The 24,490-nt window shown below is 35.4% G+C and overlaps 1 pseudogene; it reads left to right on the top strand.

Annotated features, from left to right (window-relative positions):
* The window catches only part of LOC105034987 (histone deacetylase 8-like), an 86,436-nt pseudogene that overhangs the window by 56,579 nt on the left and 5,367 nt on the right, over nt 1-24,490 (top strand).

Below are 24,490 nucleotides of genomic sequence, written 5' to 3' on the forward strand. Positions count from 1 at the left end.
CTAAAATTATAAAAAAATTAGATTTGATCTAAAAGATTTTATAACTTGATGTAAAAATTTACATGAAAAATTATTTTCGAAACCTTAACCATGTTGATGTAAAACTTAATTGAGAATTAAGTATCAAGCTGATTGGATCTAGAATTGTGATTTAGATCTAATGATATTGTATAAAATATGGGGCATGTGTTAGCTCAAATCAGGTCCTTCTCTTTAATTGGGTTAGACCTAAGGTTAGAATCAAAAAATTGATTGATCATGTAGAGAAATTGATTAAGTCTAACCAAATATTGAATTAGATTAATCAGAATTTCTCTAGTATAATAGTTGTAGATGGTCAAGTCCATGTCTTTGATTAGATCAAATGAACTTTGATTGTGGCTCAGTGGTTGAACCCGAACCATTAGGTTAGTCAAATCGAAACTAATTAACCAATTGATGTCTAAGGTAAGTTTGACATTTCGATCGATAATTTTTAATTGGGAGCGGCTTACCTGACCATTTCGATAGTGTCTAAGGCAAGCTTAGCAGACCCTCCCACTGATCTCACTTATCTATCCAATTTGATAAACTATATTTTGATTAGATTGCTAAGTGATTCAAGTTAGCCCATGCCATTAAAGTTGGTCAGTGTGACTGATCTAGGTGCCAGTTCAATCAGCATGATCTAACCCAATTCAGTGACTTGGTGAAGTCAGTGGGAGGATTATGGTCTATTGATTGATCTTTTCTTCTCTAAATTAATTAAATCTTCTAAATTATTAGGTCCTTAAAATGAGCTGGTTATGGTGATAACTAGACCATAGCCTCCCATTAAGGTGAGTGATAATGGATCCATTATTTTTGATTGACATTGTAAGTACCATCCATCTGATGTTCTCTCTGAATGATGGAATTATCATTCATCATATGATGACTCTGATGAACTATTTGATGATGGTTGGGTTGACCGAGTCATCCTCGGATCTAATCACTCATTAGGTAGAATCACTGAGCAGGTTCATGTTAATGGTTTAACCTAACTGAAACTTTCAGTGGAGGCCCATCGTCTACTGAAATAAAATTTGGGACTAAATTAAATACTAGAAGTTGTTTGAAGAAATAATTGGTTGAGAACCTATCCATAGGTACATATGGGTTGATCGAGCCAACTTTTTTTTGGTACCCACCCAATCTGATCGTAATATCATAATAATAGGTAGAAATTGGATCAATTTTTATATTCTATATAGATTGACCAGCTTCATCGTCAACATTCTCATTCCCATAGCTTCTCGGGCGAGGTCTCTGGTTCAAGCCCAGGATGGCCCAGCTGCGTCAGGGAAAAGAATAGAAGAAGCATCTGACTCTTTCATGCATACTCCACTTGGCTCGGGGGATATAGCTCAGTTGGTAGAGCTCCGCTCTTGCAATTGGGTCGTTGCGATTACGGGTTGAGCCAAAGAGTGTGAACTATACAAGTTAACAATAACATTTGATAAAATGAAAGAAGAGGCTCCGGTGTATAGAGAGGACCTCATCGTTTAAAAAAAATATGCCGTCTGGGGACTTTACCAGGACTAACTAGTAAAAGACCTAAATCCGAAAGTGATCTTAAAACCCAATTGCATTCTGGGAAAAGACTATCAATACTATTAAGCACATGAGGATTCCTTTTAAGACTTCCTTACAAAAAGTCTAATCACTTTATTTACTCATCAGAAGATCTCTCTGACACTGCAACTAGAGAGGCAAGACCTACTCCTTATCCAGAGGTTTTCGAAGGATAGCCAAATACTTCTTATGCGTAGGCAACTACTCAAAAACTCGTAATCAAAGCTCTTTCTTAAACTGGCTTGAACTTTGACTTGAAAAGAGGTTATGGTTACACTCTTGAACTCCCTATTCGCGAACTAACAAGAGTAGGAAGATTCCAGCTTTGAATCTTGTGCTTGACGGTGATCATTTCTGCTAGCTGAACATGAAGAAAAAAACATCTCTTATTACAGTGATCACTTAGTGTAACATCAGAGGAGATAATCTAACAATCAGACTACTCGCTGGCAGGAAAGCTAACTGGCGAACTCATATAAGCAAAAAATCTCAAATATCCTTGGTCGTGAGACATATAATTGTCACTATAAATAAGAATCATGACTCAAGCTCTTCTATTCTGGTTCATGATTTCTCTTGGCTATATGGTTTATCTGGGGGGGAGATCGAGCTTCAAGAAATAGTGAATGGTCTTATTAATACACAAATGTATAACTCCCCAGGAAAAGGTGGATAGGAAGATGATTTTGTACCGAGATCTTCGACTTAGCTCCCACAGGTCATCCTTGCCCACTCCGTGAATAGCTCAATTGGTACACTCCCGTTTAATGTTATAGGGTGGTGCCTTACCGCACCGTAGGCGCACGCGCGGTAGCGTTCGTGGTGGTGCTTTCATAAGATCAAGAAGGTACTCGCTAGTTTCGAAGATTTGAAAATCTCCCATACTTGGAGAGAAGCAAACCAACCGGCCGATTTTATGGCAAGCTTTGACTATGCGGTTGGTAGTAGGAGGTTCATAGGTCAATAGGTTCGTAGGAGGAGCCTTATGTCGTAGGCCCTTGCCCAGTGGATAAGAAAAGATGTTCCTTTTGGGGCAGGGGAGGATCTTCCACCTTTTAGGTCATAGCACCAGCACCTGAACACTTACTCTTACTGCTCTTCTCAGGTTCACCTCTTTTCTTAGGATTGGCTGCCCTGAGGTTCTTTTTTGTTTTCCGAGGTTGGCCGTCTTCGTCTTATTCTATCCCGCCTGATAGAGCCATCCCACCTGATAAAGGGATAGAATTCAAAGTCATCCTTTTTTTTTGAGTAAGCAGGCCTAGAGATGGCAATAACGTATTCCTAAAGATGACCGGAGGAGTGAAGTCTCACAAACGATAGTATAAAATAATAAGAGGACCTTTAGATTAAAGTCCAAGTCTTTATGATTAATAAATTCATATACTAATTAGGCTTTGTTCTTTCTTTATGGGTGCAGATATGGCCTCAAACTTATCACTCCGATCATTGTGGGATAGTGAGAAGCTTATCAGACCAAATTTTGATAATTGGTATCACAAATTAAAGATTATCTGGAGCATGAGCGGATCCTTTATGTGATAACGGATCCGACACCTAAGGAGCCTGCTCCTAACGCCCGAGGAGCATTCCAAGATACTTATTTGAAGTGGCTCAACAATCGCACCATGGTTTGTTATATCATGTAGGCCTCCATGAATGATGAGTTCCATCGAAAGTTTGAAGAAGCTCAGCTAGAGGAAATACTTCAAGTGTTGAGGGATTTTTTTGGTACTCCTGATGATGTTGAGCGGCACAAGACTAGTTGCATCATTTTCAATATCCGAATGAGGGACGGTGCATCTGTTACCGATCATGTATTGTACATGATCGAGCAGATTAAAAAATTGAGCAAACTTGGCTTCTCTTTGCAAGAATAGCTGGGAAAAGATGCGATACTGAACTCTCTTTCCAAGTCCTACCTACCGTTCCTCAATCATTTCAGAATGACGAAGCCTGTAGTCAACTACCACGATCTGTTGGGCTTGCTACAGACTTTTGAGAAAGATCACCAGCTCCACAAGGAGATAGTGAATCTAGTGGGAGGATTTTCTTCGGGTAGTCATCATCCTTTTAAGAAAGAGAAAAAGAAGAAGACAAATGGTGCCTGGTGCTGGGAGTCAGTCCCAGAAACTCAAGTTCAAAACTGATCAAAGTCAGGTAGAGTGCTTCTTTTGTAAGAAGTAGGATCACTGAAAGAGGAATTATCCTCAGTATATCGCTTCTCTTGATCCAAACAGGCCAAAGAAGAAGAAGCAATCAGTTGCTGGATAAGGTACTTATGTGATAACATCTTATAACTTCTCTCTTATAGATACAATAACCTGGGTATTGGATACTGAAAGCCCTATTCATATTTATAATTCATTGTAGGATTTTCAGGTCACTAGGAGATTTGGAGAAGACAAGAGATTCTTGAATGTTAGAGATGGAAGATCAGTTCCAGTTCTAGCTTTAGGAATCATCAAGCTTGTATTCAAGTCTCAGTATATTATTCTTAATGAGTGTCATTACTGTCCTAGTTTTTTTTTAAATATTATTTCTGTAGGCCTTTTGGTCAACTCAAATTATGAAATATCAATAAAAAAAAAATTATGATATCATTTTGAATGGTGTTACAATTTTTATGTGGACAGTTGAACAATAGTATCTATATTGTATCTAGACTTAATGTAATATATATTTCAAATAAATGCCCTAGAATAGATGATGTCACAAATGCCTACCTTTGACATTATAGGTTAGGTCATATCAATAAGAACAAGATGAATAGATTGGCTCAAGAAGAAATTCTTGATAAACATGATTATGAATCGTTACCTACCTGTGAGTCTTATTTGCTTGGAACGATAATCAAGTCATCTTTTACTGGAAAAGGTGAATGAGCCAGTGATGTGCTGGGTCTGATACATACTGATGTATGTAGATCTATGAGCACATATGCCAGAGGAGGGTATAGCTACTTCATCATGTCTACAGATGATCTATCTAGATATGGATACGTCAACTTGATGAAACACAAATTTGAATCATTTGAAATATTTGAACGATTTCGTAATGAAGTAAAAAAATAAACTAAAAAAATATTAAAATTCTTCGATCTAATCAAGGAGGTGAATATCTTTTCAGTGAATTTCTGACATATCTAGGAGAGAATGAGATTCTCTTCCAATTTATCCCTCAAGGGACACCACAGCATAATGGCGTCTCAGAAAGGAGGAATCGAATCTTGTTGGACATGGTTCAGTCTATGAAGGGGTTTGCAACTCTGTCAATCTCTTTTTGAAGATATGTACTTGAAATAGTCTATCTTATGCTCAATAATATTCTAAGTAAGTCAGTTAGTAAGACACCATATGAGATATGGTTAGGACGTAGGCCGAACCTCTCTTACTTTAGGGTCTAGGGGTATCCAGCTTATGTTAAATGATTACAAACTGACAAGCTCAGTTCTAAGTCTGATAAGTGTAATTTTATAGGATACCCCAAGAAAATGGGGGATATTACTTTTACCTGCCTGCTAAACAAAAGGTGTTTGTCAGCAGTAAGACATATTTTTTGAAAAAAAAAATTCTTAATGAAGAAATAAGTACCTCTAAAATTGAGCTTGATGAAGTTCGATAGGTAGAAGAACCGACACCAATGATTGAATCGAAATCAAATTTGATGAAATAAAATATGGAGCCTAATGAACAAACATCCTTAAGGCGATCCGATAGAGTACCACGTCAGTCAGACAGATACTTAGATTTCTTGGTCCAGAATGGGGATCCTATCGAACTCGATGAGAATGATGAGGATCCGATCACCTACATTGATGCAATACAGAGATTCAACTCTGATAAATAATTTGAAGTCATGGATCCAAAATAGAGTCTATGAAGGTCAACGATGTATAGATATTAGTTGACCCATCTGAACGGATAAAGCCCATAGGGTATAAGTGGATCTTCAAGAGGAAGAGGGGCACAGATGGAAAGGTGGAGACCTATAAAGCCCGTTTGGTTATCAAGGGTTATCATCAGTATTATGGTATTGACTATGACGAGATATTTTTTTTGTGACAATGCTCATATTCATTTGGATCATGCTTGCGATAGCAGCATATCTGGACTATGAAGTCTGGCAAATAGATATAAAGACAGCTTTTCTAAATGGAGAGCTGAATGAAGAGGTGTATATGATACAACCTGAAAGGTTCATATCCATAGATGAATCTAAGGTGTGCAAGCTTTAGAGATCCATTTATGGATTGAAGCAAGCATCTCAGAGTTGGAATATACGTTTTGATAAGATGATCAGAATGTATGGCTTCGTTAGGAATAGAGAAGAATCCTGCATATATAAGTGGATAAATGGTTCGATAATTATATTTTTTGTATTGTATGTGGATGACATTCTCTTAATAAAAAATAATATCCCTGCATTACATGGAATAAAAGTGTGGCTGTCGTCACAATTCTCCATGAAGGATCTAAGAGAAGCAGCCTATATCCTAGGGATAAAGATCTATAGGGATAGATCTAAGAGGCTCCTCGGGCTTCCAATCCATATACATAGATATTATACTGAAATGGTTCAACATGGAGAATTTCAAAAAAGGCTATCTTCTGATAGACGAAGAAATTTTCTTTTCGAAAGGAGATTGTCCGACAATTCCTCAAGAGAGCGAGTGTATGAGTAGAGTTCCATATACTTCAATAGTGGATTCTATTATGTACGTCATGATATGTATGAGATCAGATGTGGCATACTCATTAGGGGTAATGACTAGATACTAGTCTGATCCAGGAAAAAACTACTGGAAGGTCGTAAAGACCATTCTTAAGTATTTAAGAAATACTAAAGACTAGTGGCTTGTGTATAGTGAAACTGACTTGAAACTTATGGGGTTCACTGACTCTAGCTTTTAGTCAGACCATGATGATAATAAGAGTGTATCAGATTATATTTTTATCCTAAATGGTGGAGTAATCTACTAAAAAAATTTCAAGCAGAATACTGTGGTAGACTCTGTTTGTGAAGCAGAGTATATCGCGGCATCCGATGCTACGAAGGAAGCTGTATGGTTACGGAAGTTCATTGACAAGATCGGAGTGGCACCCTCCATTGATGGCCCTGTCTTATTATATTGTGATAATATTAGAGCCATTGTTCAAGCCAAAGAGTCGAGATCCCATCAGCACACCAAATATATTCTGCACTGTTATCACCTTATCCAGGAGATCGTGGATCGAGATGATGTTGACCTTCAGAAGATTGATGGAAGAGAGAATCTGGCCGATCCATTTACTAAAGCTCTCAGAACCAAAGAGTTTGATGACCACAAATCGAAGATGGGTATACGATACTGTACCGATTGATTTTAGTCTAAGTGGGAGTTGTTGAAAAATATGTCTCAAAATCAATCATTAGACGATTGTGCTCATCTTGTAAACTGTATATGAATTTTTATTAATAAAAGTTATTTGATATTTTCATTATAAATTGATCATTTTTAAACTTCTGTGTTATAATGAAGTCCTTAGGACTATATATATTAATCGACAAAGAAAGATTTGTCGTTAAGTCCTTAAAATTGTTCACGACCAAATGATACGCTATTACTAGGATGATAGCGATATCAAGTGTAGATCGTTGTGTGCCATATGAGTTGGTTGTTTTCTTAACCAAGGAGTATGGAGATACTGTTATGATATACAGATGGAATGTAGGAGTACATTCACATCAAACGTGACCATATGCCGAGCACTCTGCTATCAAGAGTAGCTTATAAAGGGTATGGGTATAAGTGTCCCTTCGATCTAAGACCACCACGATGACTTATAAGCAACTCACTATACTTTAGTATCAGACTATCTAAGCTTCTAACTTAGTGACAGAATGATACTAAGTACAGTCAAGTACTTATCAAGTTGGTGTGTGAGTCAAGATGGAATTGATCCCTCTGAGTTGGTAGGAGATATGCATCAGTGTATTTCAATTTAGCAAAACTTTGGCCAGGATAATCCATGAGATAGATCTGAAAAGTTGAAATACAATGTGGTCAACTTAATTAGGATTGACAGTTAAATTCTAAGTCATCTTGAGCATTTGGGTCAAAGAGATGAATTATATGGTAACCATACGTCAGTAGGTTCTAGAAGATTGCTTTGCAATACTTCGACCCATCCGATCGTCAGATCATCATTGTTAGATGGTTACATCAATTGGTATAGAAAGTTATTCCTATGCTACCAGCTTAGGTTCAAATTTATGGGATCACACGTATTAGAAAATTTGATCAGATCTGGTGGCTGAAGAGTCCAATTGGATTGTGACTCTGATGAAGAGTCTTACTTGGATTAGGACTCTATGGAAGAGTCCCACTATGACTGAGACTCTACTATTTATGAAGAATTAATTAGTAATTAGATTATTAATTGACTTAATTTGATTAAGTAAAGAGCTTTGGAATAAGTCTAATTGAATTAGATTCAGCTCGACTCAGATTGGGATTGATATGATCAAACCCGATTATAAGAGAAATTTGATCCTGATTCCATCAGGATTTGGACTCGGCTAATTCCTAATTGGGTTAGGAATTTGATGAGATATTTATATTTTTAATTAGATTAGATTTATTTTAATCAATGATTTTAATCCAAATTTGATTTAGATTAGAATTGAATTAAAAATGAAGAGTCCAAGTCAGACTATGACTCTATCCTTATCTTTTATGTCACATCTGGATCTATGTCAATTTCTCCATGCCTAATTGGATTTGGATTGTAATTTTTGGCATCATGAGAGAGGATCCAATAAGGGTGGTTGGCTATAGCTGATGAGTCATAATATTATCTCTTGCCTAATTCGAATGCGATCTGAATTAGAGATAAGATGCAGACTAGGAAAGAGATTTTTCGTATATAGTATATTATTGGAGCCATATTTTTTTTCTTATTTTTTTAAGGAATTTTTTGGTATGTGAGACTTTATATTTCTTCTCCATGTCCTAATAATTTTTTTTAAATTTTTGGAGATACCAAAAAGGGATTTTGGCATTGATTCATGGCATCCTTTCTTAGAAAGTCCTAATTTCTAGTCTATAAAAAGGGAACCCCTCTCTTGGATATCCCATGATCAATTTTCTTGTATATTTTTTATTTTTAGAGCTTCTTCTTCTTCTCCTCTCTTCCTCCTCCAGATCTCCTATCACTTTGGAGTGTCCAGGATGCTTGTAGAAGAAAGAAGAGGTCAACTATCGAAGTTGTTCGCAGACTAGCATCTTCGAGCCCCTAATTTGTGTCAGTCTTCACGTGGATTTTTTTATAAAGGCCAGACGACTTCGTGTAGCTATGAGCGATCTTAAGAACACTCTCTCCAACCATTGGATCAGAGGAAATCAAGATCAAAATTTGTTTGGTAATGATCTTTAACTTATTTTGATTCATATGGTAGATCCAATAGTTAAATCTAGAATTTCAGCATCGATGAGATCGATGTGATTTTTATTTTCAGATCTAAAGTACATATTTTTCATATCAAAGATCTTAATATAGTAGTCTAAGATTAGATCTTATACATATGATTATGATTAAATTATTTGATCTATTATTTTTACTGTATAAAATTTTTAATTGCATGTATTGCACTACCGTAAATTTTTTTCAAGTAAGATGTAGAAGTACATCGTCACTGAACGTGACTAACTACAGTGCACTCTACTATCAAGGGTAGCCATGAAGGATATGGGTATAAGTGTCCCTTCGATCTAAAATCACTACAGTAACTTGCAAGCAACTCACTATACTTTGATGCCAGACTAATTGAGTTTCTAATTCAGTAACAGAAGGTTTTTGGGTGCAGTCAAGTACTTATCAAGTCAGTACGTGAGTCATGATGAGATTGACTCCTCCAAATTAGTAAGAGTTAATGTACCAATATATTTTAATTTAGCAAAATCTGAGTCCGAATAATCCATGTGATGGATTTGAAAGATTGAAATACAATATGGATGACTTATCTAGGATTGACAGTTAAATCTTAGGTCATCCTCGAGTATTAGGATCAAAAAAATAAATTATACGGTAACCATAAGCCAGTAGATTCTTGAATGTTGCTTCATCATCATTTGACCTATCCGGACGTCGGATCACCATTGCTAAATAGTTACATCAATTGGTTCAAAAATTTATTTCTGTACTACCGACTTAGGTTCAAATCTATGGGGTCACACTTAAAAGAAATTTCTGACTGATCATATGGCTGATCAACAATTGAGAATCATTCAAGGGCTTAATCATCAATTCGATTGATGATTAATCTTATACAAAATTATAATAAATTAATTCATCAATTGTTAGTGAATTAATGGAGGATTATTTAGCAAGTAGATTATTGATTAGCTCAATTTGATTGAGTAAAGAGGATTAAATAAAATTTAATTGAATTAGATTCAATTAGGTTTGGCCTGATTTGGTTATGAGATGACCTAATTACTCAAGAAGAATTATCCCTGATTTGATCAGAATATTGGTTCAATCAATTCTTAATTTGATTGAGATTTGATTAAAAATTTATGAACCTAATTAGACTAGGTTTCATATATTTTATTTGGGCTAAACCAGATGTGATGTGGTTTGGATTCAAAAAAGGAAATCAAGAGTCCATATTGTATTGGACTCTTCCTCCCCAAGCACCTCCCACTTTGATGCCAACTTTCTCCACACTCAGGAGATTTTTGCATGAGATTTTTTTATGCCAAAGAGATCTTCTCCCTTCCTTTCTCACATCCAAATCTGATTTGATTTTGATAAAAGAAATATTTTGAAATTAGATTTTAAAATATTTCTTATCAAGAGAATCTATTATTATCCAAATCACTCCACACACCAACTTATTTTTTTTTCTCCTTATGTGTGTGATATTTTGAGGTAATTTTTTATGAGAAATTAGTTGGAGAATTGATTTACCATGAAAATTATGGGAAGGGGCATCCCATATTTTTTTGGATGTGTTTTGGGTGTGGGAATTGTGAGGAGGTGGTATCTCTTGGAAGAGTCCAAGATTTCTAGGACTCTTCTCCCCTGCTCCTTACATGCCATAATAAAAGGGTTTTATTTGTGTGTGCATATAAGAGAGAAACCAGAGAGAGATTTACATGGTGAGGACTCCTTGGGGGTGGTTCATGGTGTGAAGAAAAAGAGGAGGAGAGTCCGCTCTGTTTGGGTTAGCATAAAAGCTGAATTCTAGGGTTTCTACCTCAGGGTCTGGGAAGAGAAAAAAATAAGAGAAAAAATAGTTTCTTCTCTATCTTTTTTTTACTTTTTCATCTCCTCCAGACGTCTATCTTAAACTTTGAAAAAGATTTAAAAGATTTGAAGGAGAGATCTAGATCAGCCAAGAAGGTCTTTGCGCGAGCTAGCACTCTCGAGAAGACCGATCAGATTGGGGCTTCGAGAGGATTTTTTGTCAAGACCAGACGCATATGTGGCTATAAGCAACTAGATGGATCATGCTCACCATGTCTCTCAACAGTGACGATCATTGACCTACACTCAGGTATCGAGTTCTGAACTCAGAATAGAAGTAGATGTGATCTACTGTTCACATGCATGCATGCTGATTTTATCTTCAGTATTTTTTAGATTTTATATGCAACATATCATATCTAGATCCTAGAGTAGATTGATTTAATAATTAGATCATATGCATATTAGATTAATTTAATTAATCTAATTATCTTCTGCTATAATTTATTCGAAAAAATTTCAAAATACATGTATGAAATCGTCTAAGTTTTTCAACAGATTCAGTATGTTGGAAGGGTTTCAAGCAATCGACCAATGGAAGCTAAATATACTATAGATATGCAGGATGCGTTCTAGTTCTTATGATAGTTGCAAAATTGGATGTCATACCATTGGATGCTTTGACATTATACTACAAAGATAATGGTCTATAGCCTTCGCTAAAGAGCCAAGGTCTCACCAGAAGTCCATGCACATAGAACCAGAATATACATGATTACCTCAAGTAGAACTACATAGAGGTGTAGAGAGTTGACTCCACATAAGATGTGGTGGGCTCGAGTCACTTAGCCAGCTAACCACTGAAGCCTATCTTCAAAAGATGGAGCTCAGGTATATGGCAGATTGGCTTTAGTGCAAGTAGAAGTTTGTTAGATGTGTACCTTAGAAGTCAATCTTGACTGACATATATCTTTCTCTAGAATATATTTTATTCTTGATGGCCAGTCTTTATAACTAATCATGTCATTTGTGTCTATGATTTATCCTAAAAATTAATAAAGATAATTTTGTATATTCTCAAGATATTAAAAATTTGAGACATATATCATTAGTGGTTAATTTCTAAATACTTCTGATCGAAGGATTGTCACAGAGGACAGTAATCAATCCATTCAAGATCGATGCACGGATCACCTCCCTTTAGGATAGATGAGTTTTAAGTTTGTAGTGTAGAGACATTGGGGTAAGAGTGTAGGTGGTTGTTAGAGAACAACTTGTACTAAGTGTGACGAATATGAGAAACCATTTAGATGTCTACTCACTCGTCAGCGGTCTTCTCGATGCTGCAGTGGTATGACTGATTCTTTGACCTGCAGTGTGTTGGCTATTCACAGCAAGGCTACTTAGTTTGACTATATGTTCTTTTGGTCCCTAGCCATTCAAATTCTTGCTATGTATATTGGCTATTGTAGATTCAGATTTACTGTTTGGAGTAGGATGCATCTAGATGAAATCTATCGATCCTGATAGAAAAGGAGAAATCCTATGTGATTCATAAGACTGAGTTTAAAAAATCTCTGGCTAGAGTAAGAGTGAATACTAAAAAAGAGTTTTCACAAAATTCATAGATAAACTCGAGTCGAGTCAATCTAGTATATGACTGACGATGGAATTTGATGAGTTCTCCATAACCTCCGTCTAGTTGGAACTCACGATAGAGAGATTATATCACATGATAATTGCACCTAGGGATTCATCTTTTTTGTTCTACTGGGTTATCACTACATGCTGTTAGACGTCATTGGTGGATTGTGAGAACTCAATAGGATTATTTTCGGATCAACGATCCTTGTTGAGGTGAGTTGGAATCATTCCAACCTATAGAAAGAAGTTTTGATGATACTATGATGGTGATCATAGTATATCTCGCTATCAAATATAATAGAATCTAAGGGGTCACACATAAAAGGAGTATGACCTGATCAATATCTTAGATCATACTCAAATTATCAATCAGATTGATAGTTTGAATTTTAGAAACTATAAATTTGTAAGCGTTACAGTTTTGGCAGCTACTAATTGTTAGCACAAGGACTTAATTGTAAATGTTACAATTTTATTGGGACTGATTAAATTATGAATTAAGTTTTAATTAATTTAAATTTAATTTAATTTAATTTAATATAATTTAATATTAATTAGATTCAATTATCCAAATCAGATTTGGATTTCAAGCTTGATTGGATCAGACTTAACAACCTTTCGAATTCGACTCGATTCGGACTCAATTTGAATCTGATGGAGATCAAATCTGAATCAGATGAACCATGACTCAGAGAGTCCAAGTTTTTTGAGACTCTCTCTCTAGTTTTTATATAGAGAGGGGGAGAGAGCGCATGAAGAAGCGCCCCCTTTGTTTTTGCGAGCGTGAAGGGGAGGGGGCGCCAATAGTTGGCACCCCACCTTATCTGAGATTCTCTTTCTTTCAGATTTAATTTTTATTTAAATTTGATTCAAAATAAGATTAAATCTTATCTGATATGGCATGTAAGAAATTTTTTTTTTGTGCGACAAAAATTTGGAAAAAAATTATTGGCGTGCGCTAATTTTTTTGTGGGAGTTTCTTTCTTGCCGCACAATACTATCTCAACGCCCATCTAATCCTTTCTTTTGATTTGAACGGCTAAGATCAAAGGAGAAAAGATCCTTTAGGGTGTGAGGAAGTAGTTGGGAGTAGAGTTTTTTGGTTTTGTGCGACAAAAATTTATGGGGTGTGAAGTTTTTTGGCGTGAAGATGTAGATGGCTTCTTCAGGACATCAAAACATCTTAACGCCTCAACCCTTCTTCTTCCTTCCTTCAACCTCCATGCTAAGATCTAATAGAGATCAGATCTAAGAGAGAAAAAAAAGAAGAAAATTTTTTCTTTCCTTTTTAGTGATCTGATTCAGATCCTGACGGATCTACGTGAAGGAGTTTGCGTAGTGATCATCTTCTTCGAGATCTAGAAAAAGAGATGCAGATCTAAGGCTGAGAAGCGAGATCTGTAAGGTGCTAATACATCGATGATCTCGATGTTCCAATTAGACATCTCCGTATGGATACCAATAGAGATCGGGTGCATGCGTGGCTACGATCGAAATCCTGGACATCCGCAGGATCCGAAGGTATGGAGATCTGATCTCCAATTTTATTTTATTGATGTTTGTTTTTCTTTTCAGATTTCAGATCAAAGTAGCATGTTCATGTCAATATTGTTATAGCCCAAACCAAGCCCACTAAAGCCCATTAAACAAAAAAAAAAAAAAAAAAAGAAAACAGAGCAGGAAGACTCCCGATCGGAGTCTTCCTCTTCTCCGATCAAGAATCGGAGTCCTAGGGCCATTGAAAGACCCTAGGACGAGCTCTATAAGAACCCTTCCCCTCTCCTCTATGGGTAGACCCTTCCGTCATCGTCGATTGCCGGAGATTTTTCTCCGATTTTTCCGTTTGAAGCCGTGACTCCTCGACCCGTGTTCGCCGCGATTTCTCGCCGGTGGTGGTCACCGGAGGTTGTGGTAAGGTCTCCCTCCTCTCCCTCTCTTCTCTCCCTTCTTTCCCGTGCCTGTGTGCACGATGGCCGGCGACGGGTGTCGCCGGATTTAGTTGGAGAAAGAAACCCCCCTGTAAGCCGCCTCTTTCCTCTGATTTTCCGGCGCCGACGGTCACGCCGACCGCCGGCCCTGGTCTCTCCGAACCCGGGAGAGTCGGCCGTTGCCGCCGGCCACCTCCGGCCATAAGATGGCCGTGATCGGTCGATCAAGGCACGGGGACCTCTAGGTCCCCTGTTTCGGCCCAATGAAAGCCCGGGAAGAAAAGAAGAAGAAGAAGAAGGAAAAGAAAAAGAAAAAGAAAAGAAAAAAAAAGAAAAGAAAAAAAAGAAAAGAAAAAGAAGAAAAAGAAAAGAAAAAAAGAAAAGGAAAAAGAAAAAAAAAAGAAATAAGAAAAATAAAATAATAATAATATAATAATAAATAGGATTTTCTCTTCTCTCTCTTCCATGAAGAAAAAGAAAAAAAAAAAAAAAGAGAGGAAGAAAGAAAAGAAGAAAGAGAAAAATAAAATTAATTAATAAATAATGAGATAAATAATAAAATATGAGAAAGAGAGTTTCTCTCTCTTCCCTCTCTCTCTTCAGCTTGAATTAGTATTTTTCTCTCTCTAGAATTGGATTTTCTCTCTCTACTTTCTCTCTCTAGAATTCTCTCTCTAGATTATCTCTCCTAAGATTTCTAGAATTTTGAGAAGAATGATGATGAATTTAAATGATCCTCGTGATGGATTTTTGATCCGTGATCGTCGGACGGTACACCGACATCCACTTTGATCAGATCAAGTATTTTTAGATTTTATTTCTCATGATCTTATTTAATTATCCACATGATAATTTTAACATGATTTGATATGATCAATCAAAATTTGTTGAATCATATTGTCTGAAGAATTCAAGATGGATTTTCTCTCTCTAGAATTTTCTCTCTCTAAAATATTCTCTCTCTTGATTGATTCTCTCTCTAAAAAAAGGTTAGTGAATGAAGAAATTTCTTTTAATAAGTCTGATCTGATTCTAATGAAGAACCTTGATCCATGATTGTCAGACAACGTACTGGCACCCACTCTAATCAGACCATGAATCTTTAGATTTGATCATCCATGATTTTCGATCTAGCCATGACTTGATTTGATCACATTGATTTCACCAATCGAGATATTGGACCCATCGTAATGTTGGATTGTGTCACCTGATCAATTCGAATTGTACCTCATGAATTCTCTCTCCTCTGATTTTCTCTCTCCACTTGATTTTATGAAATCGATGAAGAAACCTTGGTCCTATCACTTCGAATCCGATTTGATCTGATAGTCAAACTTTGGATCGTTTAGGTCCTAATTAGATTTTGATTAGATGAAATTAGATGATCGGACCCAATCTAAACCGTTGAAATATAGAATTCGTATTCTTTCTAATTATTCAAATTGATTCTGTATAGGATTGTGGATGTTTGATCATGGGATATCGCGATATGATCTACGAACAGAATTTTTGGAAGAAAATTTATAGAATTTTATGGATTTATTGGAATGCGTTCGAGGTAAGTAATGTTTTACTTTTTCTAGATTTATTAGCAAATTATAATATTTTCTTCTGACATGATTTGTGAAACGATGCATGAATTGGATGAATGGTATTTTGTTATGAAAATATCTTATTTGAAATGTTATGATGAAGCATGATTGAATATATTGATTTCATGATGCATTATATTGATTGATTTCGATACTACATGATTATATATTTTATTATCGAAATTAGAATATGAAACATGATTATGAAGAATTATGATATAAGAAACAATAAGAATTGACAACCTGACTATGTTGAGGACCCCGCCAACGGGGGTATATACGTTGGCAATTGACTGTCCTGAGGGTTTACGTCGCCAGTAAGACCAGCGACATGTCGCCAGATAGACCAGCGACAAAACCGCCAGTTAGACCAGCGGTTCCAAAGGACTTGGCTGCCAGATGATTCGCAGCCCACCGCAAGCAGATACGCGGTATTATGACCCTGCCACAGGGATAATGTGGTCATAGCTCATGGTTGACGAAAAAGAAATTGAAGAACAAAAGAAATTGAAATCCCGAAAGAAACTTGAAATTTCGAAAAAGAAATAACTTTGGCATGAATTATATTGCATAATTGAAATTGATTTCGAATTGATGAACTCTATATGCTTATTTTCTATAAATGATTATTTACTTATATGCCTGATGAAATCTGTTGAGAAGTGATCGTTGCTTACTGGGCTGTCTAGCTCATTACCTCTTATTTTACTGTTTTTACAGATGTTGAGGAATTAAGATGATACAAGATATGAATGGAAGAGTGATCAGAAGCAGAATCATTATACTTTTATTTAGGTTGAAAGTCTTATTGAATTTGGTGTAAGACCTATGAATCATTGTTGAATTTATTAAGATATTAAATTTGAAAATTTAGATCGTTATATTTTGGATTTAAATTATTGACTAATTATTCCGCTGTTGTTTTAGGATAGTATGATAAGATGCCTTGCATGCTTATGGGAAGAGTTTTCTATGAGTATGCGGCGGTTGCCATGATCCTCGATTTACAATCTCGGGTCGGGGGCGTGACAATTAATATGGTATCAGAGCATAAGTGGATGAATTATGAAACATAGAATCAGATATAGAATGGGTGTTAGTGGATAGACACCAGGGACATTATAGGGTAGATCTTTGATGATTGTAGTGGGAGAAATATTTATAAATTTTGACTAAACATTGAGATTATGTATGAAAGGATCACAATAGATTATAACATATAGAATTTGAAATATGATGGATGATCTATTGATCATGATATGATTACTTAGATCTTGATCGAAAGTAATCACAAAAGGATTGATATAAAATTGTATTGTGCATTATGGTTATTAATTTGATCATTGGTTATTCAAGTGAATCGTAAGTTCAAATTCGATGTGAGAATAATATTATGATATTACTTCTAGTTGAGAGATTGACTATTATTGGCAAGATAAAGATTTGATAATAAAATATTATTCCAGAATGGGCTAAGAAAAAATCTTTTATGATGTTTGATTGAAATATCTATCGAAATTGAATTTGGTATGTGGATTATATATAAAGTGGCATATTATGATGAATACATATTTGAGGATATTGCAAAGAAACCTATGTCTTATTGATGAAATTGATTTTGAGATTATAGGATATTCATCATACTGGAAGCTTTAATCATCATCCTTAGATCTAAATAATGGATCTTATTATGTCTCTTGGAGACTACATGATGTGTATGAAATTTTAATTTAAAGACTTCGTATCTAAGTTGATCAAGAGATTTTCTGATATTATTGTTGAGGTTGTTAATGAAAAATTGATATCTTCAGATTAAGATAAAAGATCTGATTTATATTTATTTCAGACTAAGGGATCTATGTGAATTTTATAATTTAAAAATTTTGGATTTAGGAATTGATATGGAGTTCCTTTGCTTTTGTTAATGAGGTCCCTAATTGAATCTACTATTAAATGGAGATTTGATTTTTTTTGAAGCTTGTATGATTGTTATGAAAGGATATTTAATAGATATTGAAGATCCTGATGATAGAAATTTTAGAAAAAAAAAATAATGATTTGAAATCCATATATATATTCTGATTATGTCCAAATTTGGTGGAGCATCGAAGGATTTTCTCGTTGATTTGACTTATAAAGATTTTTGGTTTGAAAATTATCGAATTGAATTGATATGAGAATTAAGATTTGATTCATATTGATTATAGTAAATCTATATGATGGTTTAAATATGATATTGGACTCAAGGGTTAATCAAGATTATTGTACATCAGTAAAGATATGAATGAGAATCGAAAGTTAATCTTTGATTTCAATTGAAATTTGAAATTTTAGGATAAAGAAATAATTTGATCCAATTTTTTTTTTGGTGAACCTAAGAAATTTTGATTGTTAGATCAGAGTGCGCAACGGAAGCATGGTAATCTGAACTACTTTGAGTAAGTCAGGAATGTTGATTCTCTGAGTCAAAGAATTATAATAAATGATATAGTTTGATATTAAAAAAAAAAAAAAAAATTTAGATATCCTAATGTGACTTTTAAAAGTAGTGCTTCCACCTACTATGCTACAAAAATAATTAGCATCCTAATTTTAGGATGAGTGGACCTTTGATTTTTGATTTTAGATTTAGAATATTTAGAGATAAATTTTCTCTATTCTAGAAATAAATTTTATAATTCTTTATTTATTAAGAAGAATTTGAGATTGTTTATCGAATGATGATTTTGATCTTAGATTAGTATACTCAAATAATTATCTCCAGGGTATAATGAAATTTGAAGTTAGAACTCTTTTGATTATTATTATTTCTCAGACTGAATGAAAAAGATTGAGGTTATCTGTTGATATTGACGATTGTTCCACAAAAGATAGAATGGAGTTATTCATAATTTGATAATGAATCGATTAATTAAGAGTTGTTAATGTTTAGATAAAGAAAATTGATATACTTACTTAGAATAGAGACATTGATTTTGATTATAAGAAAAATATAGTTTTGATTTAGATCAATTTTTGAGTTATTGATTTTTATTATGGAATGACTTAATGATAAAATTTGCTTCAAGAATTAGAATATTTAAGAGTTTGAGGGTTTGAGTAAGAGAACTTCAATGACTAGAAAATAGTGATATTGATTTCAATCAACAATGGTGATATTGATCTTTATGAAATGACTTAATGATGAATGAAGTTCTTATGCAAGAATAGAGACATTGATCTTTTTCTATTCACAAGAGATAGATTTGATTTTAATTTGAGTCATGAGATATTGAATATTAATTTTTACAGGAAATGAGATCATAATTTTGAAATCTTGAAATATTGAAAATCTTTGAGATGTTGATCTTGATGAATAAGAAAATGAATAGTTCCGTATCAGATTGATATTAATGTATTGACTTTTTCCTTATGAAATGATTTAAGAATGAATTTGTATTAAGAATTAGAATTTTGAAATATTTGAGGATGAGATTCAAGTAAGAAACTATGAAGACTCAAGCAAAAATATCCCGAGCTCTTCGAGACTACAGGTATGAAAATTTCGAGGACGAAATTTCTTTTTAGGAGTGAAGAATGTTATAGCCCAAACCAAGCCCACTAAAGCCCATTAAACAAAAAAAAAAAAAAAAAAAAAACAGAGCAGGAAGACTCCCGATCGGAGTCTTCCTCTTCTTCGATCAAGAATCGGAGTCCTAGGGCCATTGAAAGACCCTAGGACGAGCTCTATAAGAACCCTTCCCCTCTCCTCTATGGGTAGACCCTTCCGTCGTCGTCGATTGCCGGAGATTTTTCTCCGATTTTCCCGTTTGAAGCCGTGACTCCTCGACCCGTGTTCGCCGCGATTTCTCGCCGGTGGTGGTCACCGGAGGTTGTGGTAAGGTCTCCCTCCTCTCCCTCTCTTCTCTCCCTTCTTTCCCGTGCCTGTGTGCACGATGGCCGGCGATGGGTGTCGCCGGATTTAGTTGGAGAAAGAAACCCCCCTGTAAGCCGCCTCTTTCCTCTGATTTTCCGGCGCCGACGGTCACGCCGACCGCCGGCCCTGGTCTCTCCGAACCCGGGAGAGTCGGCCGTTGCCGCCGGCCACCTCCGGCCATAAGATGGCCGTGATCGGCCGATCAAGGCACGGGGACCTCTAGGTCCCCTGTTTCGGCCCAATGAAAGCCCGGGAAGAAAAGAAGAAGAAGAAGAAGGAAAAGAAAAAGAAAAAGAAAAGAAAAAAAAAGAAAAGAAAAAAAAGAAAAGAAAAAGAAGAAAAAGAAAAGAAAAAAAGAAAAGGAAAAAGAAAAAAAAAAAGAAAGAAGAAAAATAAAATAATAATAATATAATAATAAATAGGATTTTCTCTTCTCTCTCTTCCATGAAGAAAAAGAAAAAAAAAAAAAGAGAGAAAGAAAGAAAAGAAGAAAGAGAAAAATAAAATTAATTAATAAATAATGAGATAAATAATAAAATATGAGAAAGAGAGTTTCTCTCTCTTCCCTCTCTCTCTTCAGCTTGAATTAGTATTTTTCTCTCTCTAGAATTGGATTTTCTCTCTCTACTTTCTCTCTCTAGAATTCTCTCTCTAGATTATCTCTCCTAAGATTTCTAGAATTTTGAGAAGAATGATAATGAATTTAAATGATCCTCGTGATGAATTTTTGATCCGTGATCGTCGGACGGTACACCGACATCCACTTTGATCAGATCAAGTATTTTTAGATTTTATTTCTCATGATCTTATTTAATTATCCACATGATAATTTTAACATGATTTGATATGATCAATCAGAATTTGTTGAATCATATTGTCTGAAGAATTCAAGATGGATTTTCTCTCTCTAGAATTTTTTCTCTCTAGAATTTTCTCTCTCTAAAATATTCTCTCTCTTGATTGATTCTCTCTCTAAAAAAAGGTTAGTGAATGAAGAAATTTCTTTTAATAAGTCTGATCTGATTCTAATGAAGAACCTTGATCCATGATTGTCAGACAACGTACTGGCACCCACTCTAATCAGACCATGAATCTTTAGATTTGATCATCCATGATTTCCGATCTAGCCATGACTTGATTTGATCACATTGATTTCACCAATCGAGATATTGGACCCATCGTAATGTTGGATTGTGTCACCTAATCAATTCGAATTGTACCTCATGAATTCTCTCTCCTCTGATTTTCTCTCTTCACTTGATTTTATGAAATCGATGAAGAAACCTTGGTCCTATCACTTCGAATCCGATTTGATCTGATAGTCAAACTTTGGATCGTTTAGGTCCTAATTAGATTTTGATTAGATGAAATTAGATGATCGGACCCAATCTAAACCGTTGAAATATAGAATTCGTATTCTTTCTAATTATTCAAATTGATTCTGTATAGGATTGTGGATGTTTGATCATGGGATATCGCGATATGATCTACGAACAGAATTTTTGGAAGAAAATTTATAGAATTTTATGGATTTATTGGAATGCGTTCGAGGTAAGTAATGTTTCACTTTTTCTAGATTTATCAGCAAATTATAATGTTTTCTTCTGACATGATTTGTGAAACGATGCATGAATTGGATGAATGGTATTTTGTTATGAAAATATCTTATTTGAAATGTTATGATGAAGCATGATTGAATATATTGATTTCATGATGCATTATATTGATTGATTTCGATACTACATGATTATATATTTTATTATCGAAATTAGAATATGAAACATGATTATGAAGAATTATGATATAAGAAACAATAAGAATTGACAACCTGACTATGTTGAGGACCCCGCCAACGGGGGCATATACGTTGGCAATTGACTGTCCTGAGGGTTTACGTCGCCAGTAAGACCAGCGACATGTCGCCAGATAGACCAGCGACAAAACCGCCAGTTAGACCAGCGGTTCCAAAGGACTTGGCTGCCAGATGATTCGCAGCCCACCGCAAGCAGATACGCGGTATTATGACCCTGCCACAGGGATAATGTGGTCATAGCTCATGGTTGACGAAAAAGAAATTGAAGAACAAAAGAAATTGAAATCCCGAAAGAAACTTGAAATTTCGAAAAAGAAATAACTTTGGCATGAATTATATTGCATAATTGAAATTGATTTCGAATTGATGAACTCTATATGCTTATTTTCTATAAATGATTATTTACTTATATGCCTGATGAAATCTGTTGAGAAGTGATCGTTGCTTACTGGGCTGTCTAGCTCATTACCTCTTATTTTACTGTTTTTACAGATGTTGAGGAATTAAGATGATACAAGATATGAATGGAAGAGTAATCAGAAGCAGAATCATTATACTTTTATTTAGGTTGAAAGTCTTATTGAATTTGGTGTAAGACCTATGAATCATTGTTGAATTTATTAAGATATTAAATTTGAAAATTTAGATCGTTATATTTTGGATTTAAATTATTGACTAATTATTTCGCTGTTGTTTTAGGATAGTATGATAAGATGCCTTGCATGCTTATGGGAAGAGTTTTCTATGAGTATGCGGCGGTTGCCATGATCCTCGATTTACAATCTCGGGTCGGGGGCGTGACAAATATCCTACGCATAGTTTTCAGATTAGATCTGGTATATGTTTTAAATTAAAAATATTTTAATTTATTTACTTTCACTGCATAAGGTTTAGAAAAATTTTTAAACTATACGTACGAAACCATAGCATTTTCTAACAATAGCTATGAGGGTCGAAACTCAGAAATGTTCTACTTGCTAGATTCTTACCGAAGTTAGTCCAATGAAAGCAAGAGGAAATGGAAAATCACCATCTCTTCCATCTCTTTAGGTAACAATTTGGGAAGCAGGATAGTGTAATCAGGATAATGGAAGAGTAGACATTATATTTGCCTAAGACAAAGTCTTGGGGCATTGAAACATATAGTGTCCACTCCCCTCCCTCTCATGCAAGGTATATATCTTCATCACGAGGATGATAGTATATAAATAGGAAAAAAAGAAAAGAGCTTGTGAATGTTTGATTGTTTATTTATTTATGCACGTCTATGCTGCGATGAAAGATATCAACCAGGGTGTTTGAAGGTTCAAATGCTGCATTTTGAAGTACAACTGAATATGACATCCACTGTCTTATTCAATTTTCCTCTTTCTGATAAGAACAAAGAGAACAAAAAAGTTTCTTGCCTTCACAGAATTCAAAGGTTATCCGATGTATCAAAACTAAAATCATGCCATGTAACAATTATGCTGATGTGGAGGTTTCTCCAGTTCTAACATCTTCACCCTTAGCTGGCTGATTTTCATATTGTATATGTCAGAATGCATAGAGGGTGTACAAAGCATTTTCCTGAAATTGTGCAACTTTTGTGGTATGTTGATGTGGTAATGCCCCAAGCCTAATGCTTGCTTTGTTAAAATCGCATTTTTTATTTTCAAATTTAGATGTCAGAATACATAGAGGAACTTGTACAAGCAAATGGGGCTGGAAGAAAAGAGCTCTGTGCTGGAACTTTTCTGAACCCTGGATCCTGGGTCCTGGGGTGCCCCTTCTAGCTGCTGGAACCATATTATCAGCAATGAAGTATAAATTATATGGACATGGGAGGCTTGCTTATGCTCTGATACGTCAACCTGGTCATCGTGTGCAGCCTTGTCAAGCTGACGGTTATCGCTTTCTAAATAATGCTGGGCTTGCAGTACAACTTGCTCTGGATTCTTGCTTCAGAAGGGTTGCCGTAATTGACATTGATGTTAATTATGGCAATGGTCCAGCTGAAAGATTTTATGACTCGGATAATGTTCTTACCATTTATCTCCACATGAATCATAGTTCTTGGTGTCCATCGCATCATCGAGTGGCTCCATTGATGAAGTTGGTGAAAGCAATGGCTTTGGGTACAATCTGAATATACCTTTACCCAAGGGAATAGGGGATGAAGGATATGCATATGCAATAAAAGAATTGGTTGCTCCAGCTGTTCAAGTATTTGAACCATTCTAATTGTTTTGGTTGTTGGTCAAGATTCTAGTGCATTAAGTTGATTTCATGTCTGTGTCACTTTGGTATTCCTGCATACATTGTTAAAGTGTACATTCAATTTATAGTCATGCCAAATTTAGAATATGTGCTAAAAGTGTAATACCCAGCCCATTTGGGCCCAAAGTCCAGCCCAAAAAATAATAATACTAATTTTGAGAAGAAGACTCCGTGACTCTCTAAGATGACTCCCCATCGGAGTAGGAATTACCACCGGAGAGGAGTAAAACTCCTCCCCTCGGACCCTATTTAAAGGAGAGATCTCTTTTCTCTTCCTCCTATCAAGAAATGAAGAGCCAAACGGCGAGCATCACCGGAGTTTTCTCGTGGAAGCCTTCATCGTGTTTGTCTTAATTTCTCACCGAAGATGTCACCGGAGCTCGAGGTAAGCTCCGACTTCTCTTCCTCCTTTTCCCCCTTCCTTCTCTTGCTTATGTACACGATTGCCGATGACCGGATTCATCAGATTTTGTAAAAAAAATGTCTCCCATTTCTATCCCTTTTTTCTTTGGTTT

The sequence above is a fragment of the Elaeis guineensis genome, chromosome 6, assembly GCF_000442705.2.
Source record: "Elaeis guineensis isolate ETL-2024a chromosome 6, EG11, whole genome shotgun sequence".
Taxonomy (NCBI): Eukaryota; Viridiplantae; Streptophyta; class Magnoliopsida; order Arecales; family Arecaceae; genus Elaeis; species Elaeis guineensis.